Source organism: Mytilus trossulus, chromosome 4, assembly GCF_036588685.1.
Source record: "Mytilus trossulus isolate FHL-02 chromosome 4, PNRI_Mtr1.1.1.hap1, whole genome shotgun sequence".
In the NCBI taxonomy this organism is placed as follows: domain Eukaryota; kingdom Metazoa; phylum Mollusca; class Bivalvia; order Mytilida; family Mytilidae; genus Mytilus; species Mytilus trossulus.
In genome coordinates this window covers 51174165-51190039 of record NC_086376.1, presented here as the reverse complement: position 1 = coordinate 51190039, position 15875 = coordinate 51174165, and the positions used below count along the sequence as shown (strand labels likewise).

At 31.0% G+C, this 15875-nt stretch overlaps 1 long non-coding RNA gene across 1 annotated transcript; it reads left to right on the top strand.

Moving 5' to 3' along the window:
• The first annotated feature begins 6686 nt into the window (after positions 1 to 6686).
• LOC134715479 (uncharacterized) lies at positions 6687 to 12412 on the top strand. Its single transcript, XR_010106728.1, has 5 exons — positions 6687 to 7390; positions 8181 to 8342; positions 8620 to 8678; positions 9119 to 9271; positions 9986 to 12412. It is a non-coding gene; the product is annotated as an uncharacterized LOC134715479 (long non-coding RNA).
• Positions 12413 to 15875: the final 3463 nt, after the last annotated feature.

Genomic DNA, 15875 nt, shown 5'->3' with positions numbered 1-15875 from the left:
ATCTAGAGCTAGTGTGACACAAGATCCAAAAGTGCTGAAAAGTAAAAAGCAATATGAATATTGTAACCAAGACTTCTCCAGTCCATTTAATGGTATGTTACTCTGATACAGGGTTTTCCATCATTAAGAGCTGGGCACGACAAAAGAACCAATAATAGTGAAATTAGCATTTTGGTAATTTCAACCTTTCCAGTCTTATTTATGACAGTTGAAATCATTTGAAAAACAAAAAAATTACAATGTGTTCCCAAGAAAATTTGTCATGAGATCTGAAAATTGCTGTTCAAATAAAAACAACGCGTAAACATTTAACATTTTTGATTTTCAAACAATAACTCAATTCTTGTCATTGCACATTCTTTGTTGGCGCGTTTGTGTGGTGTAAAGAATTGACTTATTCTGAATTTTTAATGAATTAATAATTTGATTGGCCATCTTCAAAGAAAAAAAGTAGATATTCAAAACTTAATCTTTTATCTTCAATTTTTAAAACATAAACCATTGTACAGCATTTTGGACCATTAAGAGCTGGCCGAGACAACCCAAATGTGCAATGGTGCTGAAAGTACCATTATTGAAATCTGAATTTCTACAGTTCCTTTGAGGGTGTAGTAATATCTGCCACTATTTCCTCCCTAAGGGCGTTGTATCGGACAAAAATTAAAGCTTGGAAAGAAGAACATCCCAACAACAGTGACGTTGTCTACATATAGAGCCGTAGTGGGAACACCTCAATTGCAATTCTTAACTACACCATATACTCGGACTCCATCCACCATCTAGAGCTAGTGTGACACAAGATCCAAAAGTGCTGAAAAGTAAAAAGCAATATGAATATTGTAACCAAGACTTCTCCAGTCCATTTAATGGAATGTTACTCTGATACAGGGTTTTCCATCATTAAGAGCTGGGCACGACAAAAGAACCAATAATAGTGAAATTAGCATTTTGGTAATTTCAACCTTTCCAGTCTTATTTATGACAGTTGAAATCATTTGAAAAACAAAAAAATTACAATGTGTTCCCAAGAAAATTTGTCATGAGATCTGAAAATTGCTGTTCAAATAAAAACAACGCGTATAAACATTTAACATTTTTGATTTTCAAACAATAACTCAATTCTTGTCATTGCACATTCTTTGTTGGCGCGTTTGTGTGGTGTAAAGAATTGACTTATTCTGAATTTTTAATGAATTAATAATTTGATTGGCCATCTTCAAAGAAAAAAAGTAGATATTCAAAACTTAATCTTTTATCTTCAATTTTTAAAACATAAACCATTGTACAGCATTTTGGACCATTAAGAGCTGGGCGAGACAACCCAAACGTGCAATGGTGCTGAAAGTACCATTATTGAAATCTGAACTTCTACAGTTCCTTTGAGGGTGTAGTAATATCTGCCACTATTTCCTCCCTAAGGGCGTTATATCGGACAAAAATTAAAGCTTGGAAAGAAGAACGTCCCAACAACAGTGACGTTGTCTACATATAGAGCCGTAGTGGGAACACCTCAATTGCAATTCTTAACTACACCATATACTCGGACTCCATCCACCATCTAGAGCTAGTGTGACACAAGATCCAAAAGTGCTGAAAAGTAAAAAGCAATATGAATATTGTAACCAAGACTTCTCCAGTCCATTTAATGGAATGTTACTCTGATACAGGGTTTTCCATCATTAAGAGCTGGGCACGACAAAAGAACCAATAATAGTGAAATTAGCATTTTGGTAATTTCAACCTTTCCAGTCTTATTTATGACAGTTGAAATCATTTGAAAAACAAAAAAATTACAATGTGTTCCCAAGAAAATTTGTCATGAGATCTGAAAATTGCTGTTCAAATAAAAACAACGCGTGAACATTTAACATTTTTGATTTTCAAACAATAACTCAATTCTTGTCATTGCACATTCTTTGTTGGCGCGTTTGTGTGGTGTAAAGAATTGACTTATTCTGAATTTTTAATGAATTAATAATTTGATTGGCCATCTTCAAAGAAAAAAAGTAGATATTCAAAACTTAATCTTTTATCTTCAATTTTTAAAACATAAACCATTGTACAGCATTTTGGACCATTAAGAGCTGGCTGAGACAACCCAAACGTGCAATGGTGCTGAAAGTACCATTATTGAAATCTGAACTTCTACAGTTCCTTTGAGGGTGTAGTAATATCTGCCACTATTTCCTCCCTAAGGGCGTTATATCGGAAAAAAATTAAAGCTTGGAAAGAAGAACGTCCCAACAACAGTGACGTTGTCTACATATAGAGCCGTAGAGGGAACACCTCAATTGCAATTCTTAACTATACCATATACTCGGACTCCATCCACCATCTAGAGCTAGTGTGACACAAGATCCAAAAGTGCTGAAAAGTAAAAAGCAATATGAATATTGTAACCAAGACTTCTCCAGTCCATTTAATGGAATATTACTCTGATACAGGGTTTTCCATCATTAAGAGCTGGGCACGACAAAAGAACCAATAATAGTGAAATTAGCATTTTGGTAATTTCAACCTTTCCAGTCTTATTTATGACAGTTGAAATCATTTGAAAAACAAAAAAATAACAATGTGTTCCCAAGAAAATTTGTCATGAGACCTGAAAATTGCTGTTCAAATAAAAACAACGCGTTAACATTTAACATTTTTGATTTTCAAACAATAACTCAATTCTTGTCATTGCACATTCTTTGTTGGCGCGTTTGTGTGGTGTAAAGAATTGACTTATTCTGAATTTTTAATGAATTAATAATTTGATTGGCCATCCTCAAAGAAAAAAAGTAGATATTCAAAACTTAATCTTTTATCTTCAATTTTTAAAACATAAACCATTGTACAGCATTTTGGACCATTAAGAGCTGGCCGAGACAACCCAAATGTGCAATGGTGCTGAAAGTACCATTATTGAAATCTGAATTTCTACAGTTCCTTTGAGGGTGTAGTAATATCTGCCACTATTTCCTCCCTAAGGGCGTTGTATCGGACAAAAATTAAAGCTTGGAAAGAAGAACATCCCAACAACAGTGACGTTGTCTACATATAGAGCCGTAGAGGGAACACCTCAATTGCAATTCTTAACTACACCATATACTCGGACTCCATCCACCATCTAGAGCTAGTGTGACACAAGATCCAAAAGTGCTGAAAAGTAAAAAGCAATATGAATATTGTAACCAAGACTTCTCCAGTCCATTTAATGGAATGTTACTCTGATACAGGGTTTTCCATCATTAAGAGCTGGGCACGACAAAAGAACCAATAATAGTGAAATTAGCATTTTCGTAATTTCAACCTTTCCAGTCTTATTTATGACAGTTGAAATCATTTGAAAAACAAAAAAATTACAATGTGTTCCCAAGAAAATTTGTCATGAGATCTGAAAATTGCTGTTCAAATAAAAACAACGCGTAAACATTTAACATTTTTGATTTTCAAACAATAACTCAATTCTTGTCATTGCACATTCTTTGTTGGCGCGTTTGTGTGGTGTAAAGAATTGACTTATTCTGAATTTTTAATGAATTAATAATTTGAGTGGCCATCTTCAAAGAAAAAAAGTAGATATTCAAAACTTAATCTTTTATCTTCAATTTTTAAAACATAAACCATTGTACAGCATTTTGGACCATTAAGAGCTGGGTAAGACAACCCAAACGTGCAATGGTGCTGAAAGTACCATTATTGAAATCTGAACTTCTACAGTTCCTTAGAGGGTGTAGTAATATCTGCCACTATTTCCTCCCTAAGGGCGTTATATCGGACAAAAATTAATGCTTGGAAAGAAGAACGTCCCAACAACAGTGACGTTGTCTACATATAGAGCCGTAGTGGGAACACCTCAATTGCAATTCTTAACTACACCATATACTCGGACTCCATCCACCATCTAGAGCTAGTGTGACACAAGATCCAAAAGTGCTGAAAAGTAAAAAGCAATATGAATATTGTAACCAAGACTTCTCCAGTCCATTTAATGGAAATTGTTACTCTGATACAGGGTTTTCCATCATTAAGAGCTGGGCAGGACAAAAGAACCAATAATAGTGAAATTAGCATTTTGGTAATTTCAACCTTTCCAGTCTTATTTATGACAGTTGAAATCATTTGAAAAACAAAAAAATTACAATGTGTTCCCAAGAAAATTTGTCATGAGATCTGAAAATTGCTGTTCAAATAAAAACAACGCGTAAACATTTAACATTTTTGATTTTCAAACAATAACTCAATTCTTGTCATTGCACATTCTTTGTTGGCGCGTTTGTGTGGTGTAAAGAATTGACTTATTCTGAATTTTTAATGAATAATTTGATTGGCCATCTTCAAAGAAAAAAAGTAGATATTCAAAACTTAATCTTTTATCTTCAATTTTTAAAACATAAACCATTGTACAGCATTTTGGACCATTAAGAGGTGGCCGAGACAACCCAAACGTGCAATGGTGCTGAAAGTACCATAATGGAAATCTGAACTTCTACAGTTCCTTTGAGGGTGTAGTAATATCTGCCACTATTTCCTCCCTAAGGGCGTTGTATCGGACAAAAATTAATAGCTGGGCACGACAAAAGAACCAATAATAGTGAAATTAGCATTTTGGTAATTTCAACCTTTCCAGTTAAAAGTTAGATTTGCCATCTTCAAAGCAAAAAAGTAGATATCCAAAAGTAAATATCCAATTTTTTTAAACTTTATTTAAAATAAGTCCATTGTACAGTATTTTGGGCAAAAAAGACGTGGTAGTGATATCTGTAAACTTGATCTACTGTGTGTTAGACAGGGATATTTGGTGTTTTAAATCCTTTCTGGACAATGACACATTCTGATTCCAAGGATTTAATCTGCCAAATTACTTTCAAAATTATGTACAGAAGTTGTTATCTGCCAAATGAGGTAGACTTCTGATTTTGATTCTGTTTTTTTTTTGTTAGTCTCAGTATTATGAATAGACCATTTAGGTAATAGAAAGTTTTTTTTGTAGAAAGTAAAAACATTGACAATTTTTTTCCCATGAAAATCTGGCAATGGCTTTGAGAACAATGACACTTTTTCCCCAATTGTCATCTCTGTTACTTTCAAAAGTGGCCTTTGCTTAGGAGAGAAATGTTTACCAAAAATTAGATACAACATCTATTATTTTAGTAAGAAATAGATATTTACTGGACTTTATTTATTACATTATTTGAAATTTCATTAGACTTTTTATAGATTTCAACGTTTTGGCATAGTATAAACAAATTATATTCTATTAAAAATGTTTGGTTTTTTTTCTACGACCACAAACAATTTTGCAGTCATATGTTGGTATAACATCATTGTTCGAAGCCATTTGGTTTTCACAATATGACTTTAGTATAAGTAAATAGAAATCTATGAAATTGAAACACAAGGTTTACTTTTCTAACTGTGATAGACAGTAATGACATTTTGTTTATTAAAAAGTAATTTCAACAAAAATATGTAATCCCAACGTATCATACAGACAGGGCGCGATCTGAGATCATCTTTGCAGGGTTTGACTTTAATAAATTTAATATCGAACCTTGTTGTCTTCTCAAAGCTCTGACTCTTGTCGTGAGTCACTGGCGTGGTAGTGATATCCGTAAACTTGATCTGCTGTGTGTTAGACAGGGATATTTGGTGTTTCAAAAACTTTTCTGGACAATGACACATTCTAATTCCAAGGATTTAATCTGCCAAATTACTTTCAAATTTATGTACAGAATTTGTTATCTGCCAATTGAGGTATACTTCTGATTTTGATTCTGTTCTTTTTTTTGTTAGTCTCAGTATTATTAATAGACCATTTAGGTAATAGAAAGGTTTTTTTTGTAGAAAGTAAAAACATTGACAATTTGTTTCCCATGAAAATCTTGCAATGGCTTTTAGAACAATGACACTTTTTTCCCCATTTGTCATCTCTGTTGCTTTTAAAAGTGGCCTTTGCTTAGGAAAGAAATGTTTACCAAAAATTAGATACAACATCTATTATTTTAGTAAGAAATAGATATTTACTGGACTTTATTTATTACATTATTTGAAATTTCATTAGACTTTTTATAGATTTCAACGTTTTGGCATAGTATAAACAAATTATATTCTAATAAAAATGTTTTTTTTTTTTCTACGACCACAAACAATTTTGCAGTCATATGTTGGTATAACATCATTGTTCGAAGCCATTTGGTTTTCGCAATATGACTTTAGTATAAGTTAATAGAAATCTATGAAATTGAAACACAAGGTTTACTTTCTAACTGTGATAGACAGTAATGACATTTTGTTTATTAAAAAGTAATTTCAACAAAAATATGTAATCCCAACGTATTCTTTAAGATTTTAATTTGGAGACAATCTATCTTCTCCGAATATTACACGCTAGCATTGTCTTTTGATTTTGCCAAATTTTGATTTTGAACGAATTTGTTTTAACCTATAACCTAAATAAACATCTGATATTTTTATTATCTAGAGCTCTGTAAAAAAATAAAAAAATAAAAAACATAATAATATGAAAACAAAATTGTAAACAGAGTATCTATCTTCTCCAAATATTACACGTTAACATTGTCTTAAAATTTTGCAATAAATTTATTTTGAATAACTTTGTTTAAAGCTATAACCTTAAACATCTGATATTTTTATTATCTAGAGCTCTGTAAAAAAAAAAAAAAAAAATGTGTAAAAAAAAATAACAAAATATAATATGAAAACAAATTGTAAACAGAGTTCAAGATAATAAACATTGAGGATGGTGTTAAAAGAAGACATATTTAAAATTTTGTTTATTTATATTAAAAATAGTTCAGTAAATAATTTGTGAAAATCTTTATTGTGAAGTCTTGGAGAATTGTGGAACTTTAGAACTGTGTATATTTGATATGTCTATTCATGCAGTCTTCAATGAATGTCATGGCAATGGTGGACAATAGAATATTGCTCCATGAAAAAGGCTTGACTTTTTATATTAAGAAAGTTCTAACAAAAAAGTTATCAATGATATCTAAAGAGACAAAAGACTGTGAGAATGATTAAAAACTCTATAGGTTTTAATGACATTAATGTTCTATAGTGAAGATATATATTTGCGTACAAACTGTTCTATAATGAAGACACGTTCCTACATACTGCTCTATAGTGAAGACATGTTCCTACATAATGGTCTATAGTGAAGACATGTTCCTACATAATGTTCCAGAGAAGGCATATTCCTACATAATGGTCTATAGCGACGATCAACATATGAACTAAAACACAAAACAGATGTTCCTAAGTTGCATGAAGTATCCAGAAGACAGACTGCTTCCTTTTGCAATGAAGTATCCAGAACACATTGCTGATCAGATTTCCAGCTCCCCATTTCATATTCTGATGTTTTCTTGAGAAAAAAAAGGTATTAATTGTTAAAGTCTGTAAATAGTGGGTTTTTTTCACGGAATATAAATTTTGAATTTCAAGGGTCAAACTTATTAGCCTGGATTTATTTTGTGATGTTTCTTGTTTTGGATCTATATGTTCTTGAAAATATATTTTTTTATTGTTGAATTTTTATTTGGTATAATGGAAAGCAAAGTTATACCATATATAACTTCTGATAAGTAACTTTTATTGTTACATATTTGTTTTTCGTTCATTTTTAGCTCACCTGACCTTTGAGGTCAAGTGAGCTTTCTCATCACTTGGCATCCGTAAACTTTTACAAACATCTACTCTGAAACTACTAGCCCAAATTTAACCAAACTTGGCCACAATCATCATTGGGGTATCTAGTTTAAAAAATGTGTGGCATGACCCTGCAAACCAACCAAGATGGCCGCCATGGCTTAAAATAGAACATAGGGGTAAAATGTAGATTTTGGCTTAAAACACTGAAACCAAAGCATTTAGAGCAAATCTGACATGGAGAAAAGTTGTCTATTAGGTTGGGATCTATCTGCCCTGAAATTTTCAGACAAATTGGACAACCCGTTGTTGGGTTGCTGCCCCCAAATTGTGGTATAGTGTTGCCAATTGAGACAACTTTACAGTAGTAACCAAATCAAATCAATTAGTTAAACAATAAAACATACAAAAATCTAATTCGAACAGTTTCAATTACAGATTATTTCAATTATAATTGTTCAGACATTTATATATATATATATATATATGTCATTCATAAAAAGTTAAATATTTTATTCCAGATTTTGCATGTTCTTCCTGAAAGGAGAAATGTTTGAGATTTAAGCTGGTGGAGATCTCGAATTGAGGATTATTTGCAGACTTGATGACTTCAGATTTCCTGTTCCACAACTTGTTCTAAAGAAAATCCTAGGACTTTGGAGCATAAGATTATATAATTCTAGGTATAAACACATTACTTAAAACACTTTTTAATTTATTAAGAAATAAATGCTTTTTATCAATGTTGACAAGGGGATATAAAAAAAAAATTATTTCATGCATAAACCAGTATGCCAAACAACACCTCTTACCTAGAAACTTTTTACTGAAGTTCAGCATTTTCATATCAAGCATAAATAAATTTCCTTGAAATGCCAACAAATAATCTTTTCCTGCTCGGTGTGATATTAAGGGGGGATAATGATTCTATCTAAAATCAGATGCCATTTTTTTCTTCAGGTTGATGCAGTAATGGATATTTAAAGAGATTTAAGACTGATGGATAATATAGATTAATGGTAAGTGTTTACATTAAAGAATATGGTGGGTTGATTGTGGTCCATTATGTATAACACCTGAATAAATACAGAATTGAAACAATTTATCAGCACCACATTAGAATTCAGCATATGCTTTACCATTTTTAATTCATTAAAATTTATTCCAAAATATCTAGCATTATATTTTGTAAAACTGTCACTTGTATGGTAAATTTGAACAAAGTGATAAAAAAAATCTTTCAGGGTAATTGTGAGATGCATTGGACCAAATAATGAGCTCAAATTGACAAGTTTTATAAGGGTATTCTCACTAGTACAAAGTACTGTAAAAATCTTAGTTTTATAAAGGTATTCTTTCTATTACAAAGTACTGTAAAATTCTTAAAGGTATGAAGTATATATAAATATTGTTCATGCATTTGATCCCAAAAACTTCAGAAATATTTTCTGTGTTTCAGATTACAACAAATTGTGCTACAAGTATCAAACCCGCCAAACTTATCTTGATTAGAGTAAAACATACCACTGAATCTCACTTCCTACAGGGTTGATAATCAGCAAAACTATTAAATGGGAGTAAAACTTAGGAGCAGGATCTCACCTCATACAAGGTTGGTATTCTTTAACTTCCGTACGTAGTGAATTAATTATCTGTCCATCTATCTATTGTCACAATGTTCTAATAAAAAAAGGAAGATTTGGTCTGATTGCTGATGATACAACTCTCTACCAGAGACAAACAGATGAAGTTAACATATCTTTCATGGTTTACAACTATGAGTTCCAATGAGACAGAGCTGCTAAAAAACTAGCTGTTTCAATTGGTCACCTTACGAATATGATGAACTGGAAAATAACCAGTCGATTAAATTAACTGTACCTGTACTTTTATTGTTGTTCTTTGTCATAACAGTTGCTGGAGTGTCTTCACCTATGAACTGAAATTCTTATGCTTAACAGTAATGTCAAGACAACCCTATGGTCAACTTGATACCTCCAGTTGTATTAATGTTACCATTATTGAACATGCATTGTTCAACTGCATTAAATATGGAGACCACATAGAAGATTATTAGAAGTGAAAGAAATTAGTCTAGATGTATTTCGGTTATTTATCATACACATCCCCTCCTTGTATTCATATCTGCATAGCTGCATTGAGACTTAAATATACTGAGCCTCCTTGAGGGAACAAAATGTGGGGAAATATTTCTATGGGGGTGTAATTATGTCTTCAGAACAGTACTGAATTGAAGTGCTGTTGCCATGCTCCTTTGAAATTTTGATTATCCAATTGAATTAACTGATTAAATTTTTGTTTGTAGGGAGGAGGAAGAATTGAACTGATGAACTTAAAAACATCTGAAAGGTATACAAAAGGAAGACAGAACATATAGGATAAGGAAACAGAAAGATGAGCTCATAGAGTAAAGTGTAGATGAAATTAGAAAAAAAAACTGAAATTAACCAACATTCCAGCTGACTTATCACCAACTTAGAGGTTAGAGCTGACTCAACTGATGAACATAGTCAACTGATGAACAAAACAAACTTTAACATAGTAACAGCATAGTAAAACAATGAACATGTCAATATTAACAGCATAGTAAAACAATGAACATGTCAATATTAACAGCAAAGTAAAACAATGAACATGTCAATTTTAACAGCAAAGTAAAACAATGAACATGTCAATATTAACAGCAAAGTAAAACAATGAACATGTCAGAGACTAATATTCTTGTCAATTAAAATATATGACTGAAATTTCATAATTGTATATGGTCAACAGGAGAGAGAGAAATATGAAGAATGGTCAAGAGTGGGAAAGGGAGCACACTCATGTATGATGATGAGAGAGGAGAGAGATAAGAAATATTGCAACTGGTAAATTTGTCTTCAACCAAACACATGGCTTGTGATGATGTGTCTTAACCTTAGACATATGATTTTTTTTATTATCTACAGCTCTGTTAAGAGAAATGTAAAAAATAACATGAACACAAAATTTAAACAATTCTAGATAGTAATCATTGAGGGTGGTGTAAAAAGTGGGCATATTTTAAATTTTCTTTTTTTCACCAATATATTCATGAAATTCAAAATGAGAATGTTTAATTGGACATACAATTCTTTTGATTTTAGATATTTAGAGACAAAACCTGTTGTTCTTTATTTATTACAGTCTAAAAGTGTCATAGATTTGCATTATTCTTATTTTGAATGTCTTTGCTTATACCTCTAACCTTAGACATCCAATATTTTTATTATCTAGAGCTCTGTAAACAAAAAAAAATGTAGAAAGATAACAAAAATAACAACAAATAATATGAGAACAAAATTGTAAACAGAGTTCTAGATAACAAACATTAAGGATGGTGTAAAAAGAAGGTATATATTTTGAATTATCTCCACCCTCCAAATATATTTATGAAAATAAATACCAAGAGATATTTATTGGTGAATGATGGATAAGTTTTTTCTTTTCATTAGTGTACATATTTTTAAAATGTTTTTTGTCAAGCTATACATTTTTCTTAGACATTGAAATTGCTTTTTTGGTAAATATGTTTAAATAAATAAATATGGTGTATTTACTGTCTTCTGATTGGTTAAAATTATTAGTTTTATTTTCAATGTTGTCAATTTTTATGGCGACACGCCCACTCTGACGTTGTGTATTCATACGCAACATGTGTGTACGTTGTTATTGTTAATATAAATAATATAAAAAGCCTTATTTTTGATGAAAATTTATTTATAATGAATGGCAATAATTTATTTTGATTTTATTGAACCATAAAACTAATTTTTGACTCTTCACATTTTACATAATCTGCTTTGCGGATTATTCAATGTGAAGAGTCAAAAATTAGTTTTATGGTTCAATAAATTCAAAATAGATTATAGCCATTCATTAATTGGAAGCATATATATCACCCTTACATTGCCTTTAATTTGCAATATTCTGATTTCAAATATCCTTGCTTATACCTTGAACCTTAGACATCCAATATTTTTATTATCTAGAGCTTTGTATTAAAAAAAATGTAAAAAAAGAAATATGAAAACAAAATTGTAAACAGAGTTCTAGATGATAAACATGAAGGGTGGTGTTAAAAGTGTGTAGGCTTCAAAATGACCCCCCCCCAAAAAAAATTAAAAAAAGTCATGAAATTAAATACAACATATAATTTTTGGTGAATGATTTGTATATTGGTATATTAAATTGATTTTTTGTCAAGCTGTACATTTTTCTTAGGTATTGAAAATGGCTTTAAAGTTAATATGTTTAGTTGGATGTAGAATTCTTTGAATATTAGATATTGGAGACAAAACCTATCTAAGCTGTATATTACACTCTATTTTAACAGTGTCTTAAATTTGCAATGTCCTTGCTTATATCTCTAACCTTAGACATCCAATATTTTTATTATCTCGAGCTCAGTAAAACAAAATGTAGAAAAAATCAAAAATAACAAAAATTATATGAAAAAAAAATTGTAAACAGAGTTCTAGATAATAAACATTAAGGATGGTGTACAAAGTGGGTATATTTTGAATTTTTTAATTGCCTTAAAGTTTGAATGGTTAAATGGATGTTTTGAGATAAATCCCATCATTTCTATTTACTGTGTAACAGTGTCTCAAATTTTGCAATATTGTGATTTTGAATATCCTTGTTAACTGAGTTAGCTCAAACTTTTATCTTTTGAATTCCATTCAGTATTGAAATAAAATGTGATGCCAATTTTTCTTGTTATTCTTTGTTATTAGGGATATTTGTATGAAATGTTTTTGGATCACCTGCCACAAAAGTTTGAGAATGCAAGATGTAGGATTTTAGGGCGGCAGAAGCTATTTGTATAAAGCTTTATATTTCAGAAATTGATAGGCTTGAAGGATTTATACTATTAAGGATGTACACCTCTGAGGAGCCAAAAATTTCTAGAATTTAACTTTTTTTCTTTACCTGATTTTTGGGTTTATAAGACTAACAAAATAATTGGTGAAGAAAAAATCATATGGTGGTGCACTTCTTTTTTTGCCACGGCCCTTTGAAAATGCCCAATTTTGATGATTTTCCCATTTTTGTTGAGCCTTCGACTTCAGTCGAAAAAGCGAGACTAAGCGATCCTACTTTCCGTCGGCGGCGTCCACAAATATTCACTCTGTGGTTAAAGTTTTTGAAATTTTAAGTTTTTGAAATTTTAAAAACTTAAACTATACTGGATTTCTACAAAACTTGGACAGAAGCTTGTTTATGATCATAAGATAGTATCCAGAAGTAAATTTTGTAAAAAATAAAATTCCATTTTTTTCGTATTTAACTTTTGAAAGGACTTAGTTTTTTCTGCGGGGAAACATTACATTCACTCTGTGGTTGAAGTTTTAAGAATTTTAATAACTTTCTTAAACTAGCCTGGGTTTGTACCAAACTTAGACAGAAGCTTGTTTATGATCATAAGATAGTATCCAGAAGTAAATTTTGTAAAAATAAAATTCCATTTTTTCCGTATTTATCTTTTAAATGGACTTAGTTTTTTCTGCGGGGAAACATTACATTCACTCTGTGGATAAAGAATTTAGAATTTTAATAACTTTCTTAAACTATCCTTGTTTTGTACCAAATATATGACAGAAGCTTGTTTATGATCATAAGATAGTATCCAGAAGCAAATTTTACAAAAAAATAAATCCATTTTTTCCGTATTTTACTTTTGAATGGACTTAGTTTTTCTGCAGTGAAACATTACATTCACTCTATGGATAAAGTTTTTAAAATTTAAAAAACTTTCTTAAACTATCCTGGGTTGTACCAAACTTGAACAGAAGCTTATTTCTAATCATAAAATAGTATCCAGAAGTAAATTTGAAAAAAAAAATCCACTTTTTCCGTATTTTACTTTTATATGGACTTAGATTTTCTTCCAGTTAACATTACATACCTGTAAAGTCTGCAGTTAAAGTTCTTAAAGCATTTATTAGATTCATAAACTATGCTGGATTTTAACCAAACTTGGACAGTACATGGTAGCTTTTTACAATCAAAAGATTGTATCAAGAGGAATATTTTTATTGATTTTTTTCCTCATTTTTGTTGAGCCTGCGATTTACAGCAAAAGTAGGCGAGACACTGGGTTCCGAGGAACCCTTAATTTTTCATCGATTTTTACCTATTTTTGGGCTATTATCGTGAAAAAAATCACAGTTCAACAATTAAACTTTTTTTCATACTTTCTATAAAGATGAAGTGGACCAATTTGGATAAATTTTACTTAAAAAAACTATAGGTAGGTGTTAATATGAGAAAGTTTTATCATATTTTGACGCTTTTTTGTGTAAATAGTTATCAAAGGTACCAGGATTATAATTTAATACGCCAGACGCGCGTTTCGTCTACATAAGACTCATCAGTGACGCTCAGATCAAAACAGTTAAAATGCAAAACAAAAACAAAGTTGAAGAGCATTGAGGACCCAAAAATTCCTAAAAGTTGTGCCAAATACGGCTAAGGTAATCTACTCTTGTGCGTAAGAAAATCCTTAGTTTTTCGAAAAAATTAAAAGTTTTGTAAACAGAAAATTTATAGAAATGACCATAATGTAAAATTTACCATGCTGTTATTTTTGTGTATTTGTGATTTTTCTCAGTTTTAAGAACAAAATGCATATTATTTAAACTTCTTTGTTATAAATTATTGAAAAAAAACCATATCTAAGAAATTTAAAATGACCAAAATGTTATGAGATGAACATGATTCTTGTAAAACCATTTTTTGTATCTCTAACCCATTTTCTCAAAATTTTGGATAAAAATACTGACTTGATTGGTCGTAAAATTTTAAAACTGGTTTAAACTTCGCTACATTGAAGACCTGTTGGTGACCTTCTGCTGTTGTAATTTTTTATTTTGGTCGGGTTGTTGTCTCTTTGACACATTCCCCATTTCCATTCCCAATTTTATTACTCAAAAACCACTCATTGTAAATACACAATTTTTTCACAGAGTTATGTTTGATTATAATAATTTGAAAATTCATTGATATTTTCCACTTGTATCACATGTTTTGGAAACAATTCAAGAACGAGATTTCAACGAGACTGAACGAGACTGAAAAGTCAGAAGAATAAATCCTTAATACAGACAGATGCCATATGTTTGGAAGTTTATGTCTGTCACATTTCTGTTGTCCTTGATCTCATTTTCATGGTTCAGCAACTGCTTGAAATATGTTTTTTTTTTCATTTGAATTTCTCAATGATGAGTCGTAGGATTTGTTATATGGGTCATTGCTATGTCTTTGTTCTTCAGACAGGGTTCACCTGACCTCAACCTCATTGATCAAGGTGCAATTTATATGATTGGATCTGCTTCCCAGATACTGTAAGCAGAAGTTCAACTTTATTTGGTGTATGGAATGATCATAAGGTGTACCACCTGTCAGTCTGGCAGGTTTTATCTTACCTTGATCTCATTTTTATTCTCTGAATGTTAAGTTTTCCGAGTTAATATAAAAATAAGGAGATGTGGAAATACACATGTATGTGGTATGATTGCCAATGAGACAATTAACTATCCTGATAATCCACTAAGTTTAAATGAAGTGGATGTAAGCGTTGTAGGAAATAGAACAGCCTTCAACAGTGAGAAAAACCTATACCTTGTAATATGCGTTAAAGGGCACTGACATGACAAATATGATACAATTCAAACGACCTAATTTATAACAAAACTATGTGAAAAACATGAACCAACTACAATCATAGAACTACAGGTTCCCAAATTCGTCACCGGTAAATAAAGGATGTGGCAGGATTTAAGGAGGGCTCAACCCTCTCCTAACCTGGGATAGTCTCAAGGAAGAGACCTTTTATTGTTTTTCTACATCTCAATCACAGTGAGGCCTTCAACACAGCAAACACAAATTGCCTCACTTGCTCTGCAACTTTAAGATAACACCTAGCAGTATTTCCAGTAGAATACATTGCAAGATGATTGCAATCGGGCCAGATTAATTAAGAAAATGAACATACTGAAAAGTAGTACATATTTTAAAAATACAAAATAGTTCCTTTAAATTGGTGTAAATTATGTATGGAATGATTGTAAGGTGAACATATCTAGCAGATTACCACATATTCATGATTTGGTCTGTTTTCTTGTACTAGAATACTATAGGGATTTGGTCTGTTTTCTTGTACTAGTATACTA